Source organism: Anopheles funestus (genome assembly GCF_943734845.2).
Source record: "Anopheles funestus chromosome X unlocalized genomic scaffold, idAnoFuneDA-416_04 X_unloc_129, whole genome shotgun sequence".
Classification (NCBI taxonomy): domain Eukaryota; kingdom Metazoa; phylum Arthropoda; class Insecta; order Diptera; family Culicidae; genus Anopheles; species Anopheles funestus.
The window spans coordinates 1-15,000 of NW_026045071.1; the positions used below are offsets into that span (position 1 = coordinate 1).

The following is a 15,000-nucleotide window of genomic DNA, read 5'->3' on the forward strand; positions in this document are numbered from 1 at the left end:
TAGAAAGATGGGAAGCCATAGGAAACCTTCCTAGGCTAGGTGCACGCAAGTGAGTATGGATCGATCAGTAGAAAGATGGGAAGCCATAGGAAACCTTCCTAGGCTAGGTGCACGCAAGTGAGTATGGATCGATCAGTAGAAAGATGGGAAGCCATAGGAAACCTTCCTAGGCTAGGTGCACGCAAGTGAGTATGGATCGATCAGTAGAAAGATGGGAAGCCATAGGAAACCTTCCTAGGCTAGGTGCACGCAAGTGAGTATGGATCGATCAGTAGAAAGATGGGAAGCCATAGGAAACCTTCCTAGGCTAGGTGCACGCAAGTGAGTATGGATCGATCAGTAGAAAGATGGGAAGCCATAGGAAACCTTCCTAGGCTAGGTGCACGCAAGTGAGTATGGATCGATCAGTAGAAAGATGGGAAGCCATAGGAAACCTTCCTAGGCTAGGTGCACGCAAGTGAGTATGGATCGATCAGTAGAAAGATGGGAAGCCCAAGGAAACCTTCCTAGGCTAGGTGCACGCAAGTGAGTATGGATCGATCAGTAGAAAGATGGGAAGCCATAGGAAACCTTCCTAGGCTAGGTGCACGCAAGTGAGTATGGATCGATCAGTAGAAAGATGGGAAGCCATAGGAAACCTTCCTAGGCTAGGTGCACGCAAGTGAGTATGGATCGATCAGTAGAAAGATGGGAAGCCCAAGGAAACCTTCCTAGGCTAGGTGCACGCAAGTGAGTATGGATCGATCAGTAGAAAGATGGGAAGCCATAGGAAACCTTCCTAGGCTAGGTGCACGCAAGTGAGTATGGATCGATCAGTAGAAAGATGGGAAGCCCAAGGAAACCTTCCTAGGCTAGGTGCACGCAAGTGAGTATGGATCGATCAGTAGAAAGATGGGAAGCCATAGGAAACCTTCCTAGGCTAGGTGCACGCAAGTGAGTATGGATCGATCAGTAGAAAGATGGGAAGCCCAAGGAAACCTTCCTAGGCTAGGTGCACGCAAGTGAGTATGGATCGATCAGTAGAAAGATGGGAAGCCATAGGAAACCTTCCTAGGCTAGGTGCACGCAAGTGAGTATGGATCGATCAGTAGAAAGTGGGAAGCCATAGGAAACCTTCCTAGGCTAGGTGCACGCAAGTGAGTATGGATCGATCAGTAGAAAGATGGGAAGCCCAAGGAAACCTTCCTAGGCTAGGTGCACGCAAGTGAGTATGGATCGATCAGTAGAAAGATGGGAAGCCATAGGAAACCTTCCTAGGCTAGGTGCACGCAAGTGAGTATGGATCGATCAGTAGAAAGATGGGAAGCCCAAGGAAACCTTCCTAGGCTAGGTGCACGCAAGTGAGTATGGATCGATCAGTAGAAAGATGGGAAGCCATAGGAAACCTTCCTAGGCTAGGTGCACGCAAGTGAGTATGGATCGATCAGTAGAAAGTGGGAAGCCCAGTACCAAATGCCCTAGTGAAGACCGTAAACGAATATCATGAACCGAGAAGGAGCACCAAATGCCCTAGTGAAGACCGTAAACAAATATCATGAACCGATAAGGAGCACCAAATGCCCTAGTGAAGACCGTAAACGAATATCATGAACCGATAAGGAGCACCAAATGCCCTAGTGAAGACCGTAAACGAATATCATGAACCGATAAGGAGCACCAAATGCCCTAGTGAAGACCGTAAACGAATATCATGAACCGAGAAGTAGCAACGAATGCCTGAAAAAGTACCAAGTCCACGGTATAGAGTAACGAGAGTTAACCGCCGTGATGTATGCAATGTGGGCAGCCATTGCATGGGTTCTGGACTTGGTTCGCGAATAACTTTTTTGCTAGACATCGGACAAAGTTGACGTGGAAGAACGAAATGTAGCATTTGATGCCACCTATCCAAAACTTTTTCAAGATTGAAGATCCGATCGATACAGCCTGAGTTATAGGCAAAAGTTGGTGCAAAAACGAGCATTTTTAATGGTGAAAAATCGGTACTCCTCGAATAGCTCCTGTTGGAAGCATCGGACCACATGGTCGTGGAGGAACATATTGTAGCGCGCGGTGTCAAGTATCGACACCCAAAACCGCATGTCCGATGGACGGAAAATGACCAAGTTATAGTGAAAACTTGGTTGCACCAAATTCCCGAAGAAGTGCAACGAGAAGGTGAATGCGATGGTTGTTCGTCGAATAGCTCCGGCCACAGACATGGTAGCGATTAGTGGTGCATGGAAGAAATCTAGCCACAAGTGCCATCTACCCATGGCCAGAAGAAAGTGTGGCCATATCTTGGATACCGGCGGAGCTATGGGGCAAATATGGGCCAAAAATGGTGCAAGTTGGACCAAAAATCCGAAAAAGTACCTAGGTAAATGCGATGGTTGTTCGTCGAATAGCTCCGGCCAGAGACATGGCAGCGATTAGTGGTGCATGGAAGAAATCTAGCCACAAGTGCCATCTACCCATGGCCAGAAGAAAGTGTGGCCATATCTTGGATACCGGCGGAGCTATGGGGCAAATATGGGCCAAAAATGGTGCAAGTTGGACCAAAAATCCGACCAAGTGCGCGAGGCGCTTTCGTGAATAGCTCCGGCCACAGACATGGTAGCGATTAGTGGTGCATGGAAGAAATCTAGCCACAAGTGCCATCTACCCATGGCCAGAAGAAAGTGTGGCCATATCTTGGATACCGGCGGAGCTATGGGGCAAATATGGGCCAAAAATGGTGCAAGTTGGACCAAAAATCCGAAAAAGTACCTAGGTAAATGCGATGGTTGTTCGTCGAATAGCTCCGGCCAGAGACATGGCAGCGATTAGTGGTGCATGGAAGAAATCTAGCCACAAGTGCCATCTACCCATGGCCAGAAGAAAGTGTGGCCATATCTTGGATACCGGCGGAGCTATGGGGCAAATATGGGCCAAAAATGGTGCAAGTTGGACCAAAAATCCGACCAAGTGCGCGAGGCGCTTTCGTGAATAGCTCCGGCCACAGACATGGTAGCGATTAGTGGTGCATGGAAGAAATCTAGCCACAAGTGCCATCTACCCATGGCCAGAAGAAAGTGTGGCCATATCTTGGATACCGGCGGAGCTATGGGGCAAATATGGGCCAAAAATGGTGAAGTTGGACCAAAAATCCGACCAAGTGCGCGAGGCGCTTTCGTGAATAGCTCCGGCCACAGACATGGTAGCGATTAGTGGTGCATGGAAGAAATCTAGCCACAAGTGCCATCTACCCATGGCCAGAAGAAAGTGTGGCCATATCTTGGATACCGGCGGAGCTATGGGGCAAATATGGGCCAAAAATGGTGAAGTTGGACCAAAAATCCGACCAAGTGCGCGAGGCGCTTTCGTGAATAGCTCCGGCCACAGACATGGTAGCGATTAGTGGTGCATGGAAGAAATCTAGCCACAAGTGCCATCTACCCATGGCCAGAAGAAAGTGTGGCCATATCTTGGATACCGGCGGAGCTATGGGGCAAATATGGGCCAAAAATGGGTAAAATTGTACGGTCCAAAGCCAAGGGTAAATTTTTTTATTCCTCTAATAACTTCTAGCACAGACATTGAATCGGTTGGTGATGTATGGATGAAATGTAGCAAACAGTTGGAACTACCCATAAAATCTTAAAGATTGACGATCCAATGTATAGAACCGGAGTAATGTGCGATACTTGGTGAAAAATCGAGTGAAAAATTAGCTATAAACTGTTTTTGGCCCATAACTCGAATACTAGACATCGGAAGGGGGGGTCGTAGAACGATTTTTTGTTGCCCTATCGATTCCCTATCGAACGAGCAAAAGTTGTTTTTTTGACCAAAAAGGACCCCTACTCTAGTAAAATTGGCCTGATTTTACTAGTCCCCGGTACCCGTACAGGCAAAATGAGCAAAATGCTCAAGTATGAATGGTTTTTGGCCCATAACTCGAATACTAGACGTCGCAGGGGGGTGTCATGGAACAATTTTTGGTAGCCCTTGAAATTATCTATCGAATGACATATACTTGATTTTTGGCCAAAAAGTTCCCTAGACTAGTAAAAATCGCATCATTTTACTAGAGTCGGGTACCCTGGACGAAAAACCGCTATAATTGCGGTTTTTGGCTAATAACTCGAATACTAGACGTCGCAGGGGGGTGTCGTGGAACAATTTTTGGTAGCCCTTGAAATTATCTATCGAATGACATATACTTGATTTTTGGCCAAAAAGTTCCCTAGACTAGTAAAAATCGCATCATTTTACTAGAGTCGGGTACCCTGGACGAAAAACCGCTATAATTGCGGTTTTTGGCTAATAACTCGAATACTAGACGTCGCAGGGGGGTGTCGTGGAACAATTTTTGGTAGCCCTTGAAATTATCTATCGAATGACATATACTTGATTTTTGGCCAAAAAGTTCCCTAGACTAGTAAAAATCGCATCATTTTACTAGAGTCGGGTACCCTGGACGAAAAACCGCTATAGTTGCGGTTTTTGGCTAATAACTCTAATACTAGACGTCGGAGGGGGGTGTCGTGGAACAATTTTTGGTAGCCCTTGAAATTATCTATCGAATGACATATACTTGATTTTTGGCCAAAAAGTTCCCTAGACTAGTAAAAATCGCATCATTTTACTAGAGTCGGGTACCCTGGACGAAAAACCGCTTAAGTTGCGGTTTTTGGCTAATAACTCGAATACTAGACGTCGCAGGGGGGTGTCGTGGAACAATTTTTGGTAGCCCTTGAAATTATCTATCGAATGACATATACTTGATTTTTTGACCAAAAAGTTCCTAGACTAGTAAAAATCGCATCATTTTACTAGAGTCGGGTACCCTGTACGAAAAACCGCTATAGTTGCGGTTTTTGGCCAATAACTCGAATACTAGACGTCGGAGGGGGGTGCCGTAGAACAATTTTTTGTAGCCCTTGAAATTACCTTTCGAATGATATATAGTGGTTTTTTGGTCAAACAGTGACCCCGAGACTAGTAACCCTCCATACACAAAACCGCCTAAAAAGTTTTGGTTTTGCAAAATTTTGAAAAGTGCGTCAAAAAAATTTTTTCAAAAAGTACCAAATCGTGATCAGAACTCACTATAGACCATAAAAAGTGAAATCCGATGGTCATTTGCAACACTTGGTCAATCGAGAAAAATTTCACTTTTTTACTAGAGTCGGGTACCCTGAACGAAAAATCGCTCAAGTGATGGTTTTTGGCCAATAACTCGAATACTAGACGTCGGAGGGGGGTGCCGTAGAACAATTTTTTGTAGCCCTTGAAATTACCTTTCGAATGATATATAGTGGTTTTTTGGTCAAACAGTGACCCCGAGACTAGTAACCCTCCATACACAAAACCGCCTACAAAAACTTTGTTTTGAAAAATTTTGAAAAGTTCAAAAAAATTTTTTTTTCAAAAACTACTAAAACGTGATAAGAACTTACTATAGACCATGAAAAGTGATATCCGATGATAATTTGCAAAAGTTGGTAACTAGTAAAAAATTTCACTTTTTTACTAGAGTCGGTGCAACGAGAAAAAAAAAGTCCGTGATGGAGAAAAATGGCACGTTTTCCACGCCTGTACGCTTTCGTTTTCTATATAGGGGGTAGGTGAGCCAGAAGCATGAATTTGACTGAGTACGTATCTTTATGAATTGGGCCCTTCTAAATCGATTGAGACTACCCCCAGGACGATCGGACGACTGCTTCTGGCTCAAAATGTGGTTTTTAGATTTTGATCGTCAATTATGAGAGAAAAAATCGATTAGAAGTAAAGATACGAAATGCTTGGTCTAAGTTGGGAAACGACTTCGGATATTTGTTGGACGTTGTCGTAGAAGGTCCGAGGACCAAGGAAAAGTGATTTCCAAGTGGATTTATGCACTATTAGTCGATGGTAAGATGTGAAATTAGTAGAACTTACCATACAGTTTGCGAAGTTGAAGCGATCGGTTGGTGAATATGGTACTGTCTGTCCAATTTGGTGGTTCGGAATGAGTGAAACGATGTTGATGATGGATAGACGTTCCGATTGCCCCCGATCGGGGAACATATAGTGGTCTTTAAGGTCCAAGTACCTATGTTTTGGTAAGCAGAACTGAGAGTTAAAGGATGAAAGTCGGCCATTCCTAATATCATCCTATCGGTGGTTCGCGAGTTGTTTGAGGACCGGAGCAGCTCGCGATGAAACGGTCCTAGGGTATTGGTTATCCATCCAAGGAAGAGTAAATGCGATCCTAGATGTGTGTCGTTGGCCGTTCTACCGGTATCGCCTATCGATGAGATATCGACGGGCATGCCTTACTCGAAAGTTGAATTCTAGGATCGATGGTCAAACAGACCTATGAGCGATAAACCAAACTGAACACGTATTGATGTCGGCTTTTCCTATCATTTGATGCCGCAGGTTGTTTAGGGACCGGAGCAACTTGCGGCCGAGACGGTCCCCGGGGGTTTCTTTCTCCAAGGAGTGGAAACTATTAAGCAAGAGTTGTAGCAAGATACGATCCTCTGATGTGTCGTTGGCCGTTCATGCGGTATCGCCTGTCGATGAGATATCGATGGGCATGCCTTACTCTACCGACCTTCTAATTGAGAGTATTAATCAGGGATCGATGGTCAAACAAGACCAATGAGCGATAAACCAAACTGAACACGTATTGATGTCGGCTTTTCCTATCATTTGATGCCGCAGGTTGTTTAGGGACCGGAGCAGCTTGCGGCCGAGACGGTCCCCGGGGGTTTCTTTCTCCAAGGAGAAGAAACGATTAAGCAAAAGTTGTAGCAAGATACGATCCTCTGATGTGTCGTTGGCCGTTCAAGCGGTATCGCCTGTCGATGAGATATCGATGGGCATGCCTTACTCTCCCGACTGGATTACTGAGAGTTTAATCAGGGATCGATGGTCAAACAGACCAATGAGCGATAAACCAAACTGAACACATATTGATGTCGGCATTTCCTATCATTTGTCGCAGGTTGTTTAGGGACCGGAGCAGCTTGCGACCGAGACGGTCCCCGGGGGTTTCTTTCTCTAAGGAGTGGAAACGATTAAGCAAAAGTCGTAGCAATAATCGATCACCTGATGTGTCGTTGGCCGTTCTTGCGGTATCGCCTGTCGATGAGATATCGATGGGCATGCCTTACTCTCCTGACTGTTTAATTGAGAGTTATAATCAGGGATCGATGGTCAAAAAGACCTATGAGCGATAAACCAAACTGAACACGTATTGATGTCGGCATTTCCTATCATTTGTCGCAGGTTGTTTGGGGACCGGAGCAGCTTGCGACCGAGACGGTCCCTTCCCGAAAGATGGTGAACCGAGTCGTCTGGCGTAAAAACCGGACGACTCGAAAGGGCTTGACCCTTTCAAGTGAGCGATAATCACATTCTACGCTCAGTTCGACAGCTACAAGGCAATCACTCGCTATGTTCAGAGCTAATACATGCAACATGCCGGCATTGTTTCCACCGACGCATGGATTCAAGACTGGTGCACTTATTAGTTAAACCGTTCGCCTCCGGGTGTTTCGAGTTCAAGTCTGGATGAGGATTGATCTTGCTGGTAATAGCTTGAGCCCCTGAATAAGGGGTCGAAGCGTACATCTTGAGACCATGTACAACATATTACCAAATCGGCACCATGGGTTCGGGTGCAAGTGATGTAACCGTGAAAGATGTTGAGCAGCCCAACATCGGTTTACACACGCATAATAGGAAGGCAGCGCTGTCGACTGGTCAGTCGTGTAAGAAGTGTGCATTATCGATCACAAATATATTGGTGATCTGTAGGTTGCGCATACACCATGCCCGGTGTAAAGTGCCGTGGTCCCCCCCGGGGGGCTGCATCAAACCGTTCGCCACGCGAACTACCCAATGGAACGAACTCTATGCATTTAATAAGAAGAAGAGATGATAATGAAACACGGTCGATTTAAGAGTTGAAAACGTTGAAATACCTATAAGCAAGTCTTAAGTTGGTGGTGACCGTTACGCCCCAACAAATTGGTGCCTTACCCTACACCAAAGAGCCATTCAACATGGTTCAAGTGAGCGATAATCACGCTCTACGCTCAGTATGACAGCTGCAAGGCAATCACTCGCTAAGTTCAGAGCTAATACATGCAACACGCCGGCATTGTTTCCACCGACGCATGGATTCAAGACTGGTGCACTTATTAGTTAAACCGTTCGCCTCCGGGTGTTTCGAGTTCAAGTCTGGATGAGGATTGTTCTTGCTGGTAATAGCTTGAGCCCCTGAATAAGGGGCCGAAGCGTACATCTTGAGTAAATGTACAACATATTACCAAATCGGCACCGTGGGTTCTGGTGCAAGTGATGTAACCGTGAAAGATGTTGAGCAGCCCAACATCGGTTTACACACGCATAATAGGAAGGCAGCGCTGTCGACTGGTCAGTCGTGTAAGAAGTGTGCATTATCGATCTCCAATATATGAGCTCAGTATGACAGCCCAATTGGTAATCCTCGGGACCTCCAGAAAGGAAGCTGGATGAGGATTACCAAATCGAAAGTTGATAAGTGTAGTGGTACCACTTAGTCAACTTGTATCCCGAAAGATGGTGAACCGAGTCGTCTGGCGTAAAAACCGGACGACTCGAAAGGGCTTGACCCTTTCAAGTGAGCGATAATCACGCTCTACGCTCAGTTCGACAGCTGCAAGGCAATCACTCGCTAAGTTCAGAGCTAATACATGCAACATGCCGGCATTGTTTCCACCGACGCATGGATTCAAGACTGGTGCACTTATTAGTTAAACCGTTCGCCTCCGGGTGTTTCGAGTTCAAGTCTGGATGAGGATTGATCTTGCTGGTAATAGCTTGAGCCCCTGAATAAGGGGTCGAAGCGTACATCTTGAGACCATGTACAACATATTACCAAATCGGCACCATGGGTTCGGGTGCAAGTGATGTAACCGTGAAAGATGTTGAGCAGCCCAACATCGGTTTACACACGCATAATAGGAAGGCAGCGCTGTCGACTGGTCAGTCGTGTAAGAAGTGTGCATTATCGATCACAAATATATTGGTGATCTGTAGGTTGCGCATACACCATGCCCGGTGTAAAGTGCCGTGGTCCCCCCCGGGGGGCTGCATCAAACCGTTCGCCACGCGAACTACCCAATGGAACGAACTCTATGCATTTAATAAGAAGAAGAGATGATAATGAAACACGGTCGATTTAAGAGTTGAAAACGTTGAAATACCTATAAGCAAGTCTTAAGTTGGTGGTGACCGTTACGCCCCAACAAATTGGTGCCTTACCCTACACCAAAGAGCCATTCAACATGGTTCAAGTGAGCGATAATCACGCTCTACGCTCAGTATGACAGCTGCAAGGCAATCACTCGCTAAGTTCAGAGCTAATACATGCAACACGCCGGCATTGTTTCCACCGACGCATGGATTCAAGACTGGTGCACTTATTAGTTAAACCGTTCGCCTCCGGGTGTTTCGAGTTCAAGTCTGGATGAGGATTGTTCTTGCTGGTAATAGCTTGAGCCCCTGAATAAGGGGCCGAAGCGTACATCTTGAGTAAATGTACAACATATTACCAAATCGGCACCGTGGGTTCTGGTGCAAGTGATGTAACCGTGAAAGATGTTGAGCAGCCCAACATCGGTTTACACACGCATAATAGGAAGGCAGCGCTGTCGACTGGTCAGTCGTGTAAGAAGTGTGCATTATCGATCTCCAATATATGAGCTCAGTATGACAGCCCAATTGGTAATCCTCGGGACCTCCAGAAAGGAAGCTGGATGAGGATTACCAAATCGAAAGTTGATAAGTGTAGTGGTACCACTTAGTCAACTTGTATCCCGAAAGATGGTGAACCGAGTCGTCTGGCGTAAAAACCGGACGACTCGAAAGGGCTTGACCCTTTCAAGTGAGCGATAATCACGCTCTACGCTCAGTATGACAGCTGCAAGGCAATCACTCGCTAAGTTCAGAGCTAATACATGCAACACGCCGGCATTGTTTCCACCGACGCATGGATTCAAGACTGGTGCACTTATTAGTTAAACCGTTCGCCTCCGGGTGTTTCGAGTTCAAGTCTGGATGAGGATTGTTCTTGCTGGTAATAGCTTGAGCCCCTGAATAAGGGGCCGAAGCGTACATCTTGAGAGTAAATGTACAACATATTACCAAATCGGCACCGTGGGTTCTGGTGCAAGTGATGTAACCATGAAAGATGTTGAGCAGCCCAACATCGGTTTACACACGCATAAGGGGTTTATTGTTATCTGTAGGTTGCGCATACACCATACCCGGTGTAAAGTGCCGTGGTCCCCCAGGGGGCTGCATCAAAACGTTCGCCATGCGAACTACCCAATGGAACGAACTCGATGTATTGAAAGAGATGAACAATTAATAGCGAGAATAGGGGCCCGGAAGCAATTCCGCGGCCCTACGGTCGATTCAAGAGTTGAAACGTTGTACAATCGTGGATAGCACCTAGTGCTAATATGGTGAGAGATAATGTGTGAGGAAATTTAGTTTCCTAAAGTTTAGTTAGTGGTTTCCGTTGTGCCCTAACAAACTTAAAGTTGGTGGTGACCGTTACACCCCAACAAATTGGTGCCTTACCCAACACCAAAGAGCCATTCCATATGGTTCTAGAGAGAGAGAGTTGTGTGGAAATTTATTTCCCACTAAGCGAGTGTGTGTCTGTAGTGGAACGAATTCTGGTTGATCCTACCAGTAATATACGCTTGTCTCAAAGGTTAAGCCATGCATGTCTAAGTACAAACATAAATGAATGTGAAACCGCATAAGGCTCAGTATAACAGCTATAATTCACAAGATCATCCTACCACTAGTTACTTGGATAACTGTGGAAAATCCAGAGCTAATACATGCAACATGCCGGGACTGTTGCCCTCGCGGGTAGCTGAACTGGTGCACTTATTAGTTAAACCAATCGCCTCCGGGCGGCTTGAGTTGAAGTCTGGATAAGGACGCAGATCGTATGGTCGCTTGTCGACTGACGACAGATCTTTCAAATGTCTGCCCTATCAACTATTGATGGTAGTGTAGAGGACTACCATGGTTGCGACGGGTAACGGGGAATCAGGGTTCGATTCCGGAGAGGGAGCCTGAGAAATGGCTACCACATCCAAGGAAGGCAGCAGGCGCGTAAATTACCCAATCCCAGTACGGGGAGGTAGTGACGAGAAATAACAATATGGACCTCTCTAACGATGGTCCATAATTGGAATGAGTTGAGTATAAATCCTTCAACAAGGATCAAGTGGAGGGCAAGTCTGGTGCCAGCAGCCGCGGTAATTCCAGCTCCACTAGCGTATATTAAAGTTGTTGCGGTTAAAACGTTCGAAGTTGATTGCCCGTCCAGACACGTGACCGCCACGGGCGCCCGGTTACACGCCGGGGCCGTTCGTGCGCGCGCTCACGGCTGCGACTCACAATGGTGTACTTGGGCGTTACTCTGTGAACGAGTACCGTGCTACCGGTTAACTCCGGCACGGGCTCCTCATGGTGCTCAAGATACTCACATTTACCTTGAACAAATTAGAGTGCTCAAAGCAGGCTAAGACAAAGCGTCCGGCCCCCCCGTGGGGTTGGCGTTGGCCGAGAATAATCTTGCATGGAATAATGGAATATGACCTCGGTTTATACGATTTCGTTGGTTTGTCAGAAACCTAGAGGTAATGATTAACAGAAGTAGTTGGGGGCATTGGTATTACGGCGCGAGAGGTGAAATTCGTAGACCGTCGTAGGACCAACTGAAGCGAAAGCGTTTGCCATGGATGCTTTCTTTAATCAAGAACGAAAGTTAGAGGATCGAAGGCGATTAGATACCGCCCTAGTTCTAACCGTAAACGATGCCAATTAGCAATTGGGAGACGCTACCCCTATTCGGTGCTCTCAGTCGCTTCCGGGAAACCAAAATCGGGTTCCGGGGGAAGTATGGTTGCAAAGTTGAAACTTAAAGGAATTGACGGAAGGGCACCACAAGAAGTGGAGCTTGCGGCTTAATTTGACTCAACACGGGAAAATTTACCAGGTCCAAACTTATCGAGGTAAGACAGATTGATAGCTCTTTCTCAAATTTAAGGGTAGTGGTGCATGGCCGTTCTTAGTTCGTGGAATGATTTGTCTGGTTAATTCCGATAACGAACGTGACTCAAACATGCTAACTAGAACGCTGTCAGCAGTGCGCCTCCGGGCGCACCTGACGTTACAGCCGGGCGGCGCCTTCACGGGCGGTCGTCGGCTACGTTTGCCCTGCTTAGCGGGACAACTTGTGTTTAGCAAGCTGAGAATGAGCGATAACAGGTCCGTGATGCCCTTAGATGTTCTGGGCTGCACGCGTGCTACAATGTGGGTCGCAGCGTGTTCTCGCCAATAGGCGCCCCCATTCCGAGAGGAACGGGAAATCACTAAAATGCCCATCTAGTCGGGATTGGGGACTGCAACGGTCCCCATGAACCTGGAATTTCTAGTAAGCACTAGTCATTAGCTAGTGCTGATTACGTCCCTGCCCTTTGTACACACCGCCCGTCGCTACTACCGATGGATTATTTAGTGAGGTTTCTGGAGGCTTACCTTCCGCGGTTCCTTCGTGAGCTGCAGCTGGCATGGCTGAAGTTGACCGAACTTGATGATTTAGAGGAAGTAAAAGTCGTAACAAGGTTTCCGTAGGTGAACCTGCGGAAGGATCATTACTGATGATCGTCCGCGAGTGACCAACCATGGGCTGCCTTCGGTGTAGCTCGGTCGCTCGCTTGCTATGTGTCAGAATTTGTTGAAAGCCAACTCGTTCGTTGTACACTTTGATGGGTGACCATCACTGTGTCTCCGTGCCGAGCTAGATCTCCCCTAGCCGTAAGGCACTTGAACGCCCCTTCGACGACGAGTTGCATGTGTGTGGTATGTGTCAGAATCTGGTGAAGCTTTCTGCATGTGATGTGCCTTGTGTGGATCCGTGGCCATTGCATTGTGTCTGGTGCTTAGATACCCAGACACTTAGAACGCTTGCGCGGAAAGCAAACTCGATCGTTGTACACTTTGATGGGTGACCATCACTGTGTCTCCGTGCCGTGCTAGATCCCCCCTAGCCGTAAGGCACTTTGAACGCCCCTTCGACGACGAGTTACAAGAGTGTGGTATGTGTCAGAATCTGGTGAAGCTTTCTGCATGTGATGTGCCTTGTGTGGATCCGTGGCCATTGCATTGTGTCTGGTGTGTAGGTACCCAGACACTTAGAACGCTTGCGCGGAAAGCAAACTCGATCGTTGTACACTTTGATGGGCAACCATCACTGTGTCTCCGTGCCGTGCTAGATCTCCCCTAGCCGTAAGGCACTTTGAACGCCCCTTCGACGACGAGTTACAAGAGTGTGGTATGTGTCATAATCTGGTGAAGCTTTCTGCATGTGATGTGCCTTGTGTGGATCCGTGGCCATTGCATTGTGTCTGGTGTGTAGGTACCCAGACACTTAAGCAAACTCGATCGTTGTACACTGTGATGGGCGAGCATCACTGTGTCTCCGTGCCGTGTAAGAGCTCCCCTGGCCATCAGGCACTTGAAAGGTCCTTCGACGACGAGTTACAATAGTGGTGTGTTAGATACGTCAGGTGATGGTATCTACTGTTGTGCAATACGTATCCGGCCACGGCACGGAACGAACGGGAACTGTGGTGCAGACATACAAAGAGTTAAGCCTATTAGTCATTAACTCTAAGGACGGGGCCATGGGGCGGTACGCAAAGGATACGGATGAGCGAGTATGCAGGCCCAATACTCAATAGCTCGATCCGATCCAAGCACATGAGTTGACTGCGGCGCCAGGTTAACCAATGTGCTAGATTCTATTTGGCCAGTAGAATCTTGTGTCTTATGCGATTTGATACCAAGACACCAGAACGAAAGTTAGTTGAAGAGTTATTAAACTCTTATGAAGTATGGTTGTGCAATCACAACTTATGACTTTAACCTATAAAGTGGATATGGACTTGCAATTATAACATGGAATCTCTACACACCCCATGAGCTCGATCCAATCCACGCACACGAGTTGCCTGAGTAGCGACAGGTATACCGATGTGCAATACGTATCCGGCCACGGCACGGAACGAACGGGAACTGTGGTGCAGACATACAAAGAGTTAAGCCTACTAGTCATTAACTCTAAGGACGGGGCCATGGGGCGGTACGCAAAGGATACGGATGAGCGAGTATGCAGGCCCAATACTCAATAGCTCGATCCGATCCAAGCACATGAGTTGACTGCGGCGCCAGGTTAACCAATGTGCTAGATTCTATTTGGCCAGTAGAATCTTGTGTCTTACGCGATTTGATACCAAGACACCAGAACGAAAGTTAGTTGAAGAGTGATTAAACTCTTATGAAGAATGGTTGTGCAATCACAACTTATGACTTTAACCTATAAAGTGGATATGGACTATCAATTATAACATGGGGCACACACCATGTTCTCGATCCAATCCACGCACACGAGTTGCCTGAGTAGCGACAGGTATACCGATGTGCAATACGTATCCGGCCATAGGCACGGAACGAACAGGAACTGTGGTGCAGACATACAAGGGCCATGGGGCGGTACGCAAAGGATACGGATGAGCGAGTATGCAGGCCCAATACTCAATAGCTCGATCCGATCCAAGCACATGAGTTGACTGCGGCGTCAGGTTAACCGATGTGCTAAGAGAGTTGTTCCTGGGCCTTCAAAGTGACTTCAAAACTATCTTAGCGAATGGTGGCCATGGGCGTAGACATGAGCCACAAGTCACAAGGCCTGGGACTATTGGGTAATAAAGACAACTTAGTCAGAAAGTTAGTCTTTGGACGTACCACCGGGATTGTGTTACATTGGGAACCTTACTATAAAACCCTAGGCAGGGGATCACTCGGCTCATGGATCGATGAAGACCGCAGCTAAATGCGCGTCACAATGTGAACTGCAGGACACATGAACACCGATAAGTTGAACGCATATTGCGCGTCGGACGATTAAAC

General features: G+C 47.0%; 1 non-coding gene across 1 annotated transcript in view; it reads left to right on the forward strand.

The window, feature by feature from the left end:
- The first annotated feature begins 14,871 nt into the window (after window positions 1-14,871).
- Window positions 14,872-15,000, forward strand: part of LOC125772866 (5.8S ribosomal RNA) — a 158-nt gene continuing 29 nt past the window's right edge. The window contains exon 1 of the ribosomal RNA XR_007419713.1: window positions 14,872-15,000. This exon is cut by the window's right edge and continues 29 nt beyond it. This is a non-coding gene — a ribosomal RNA (5.8S ribosomal RNA).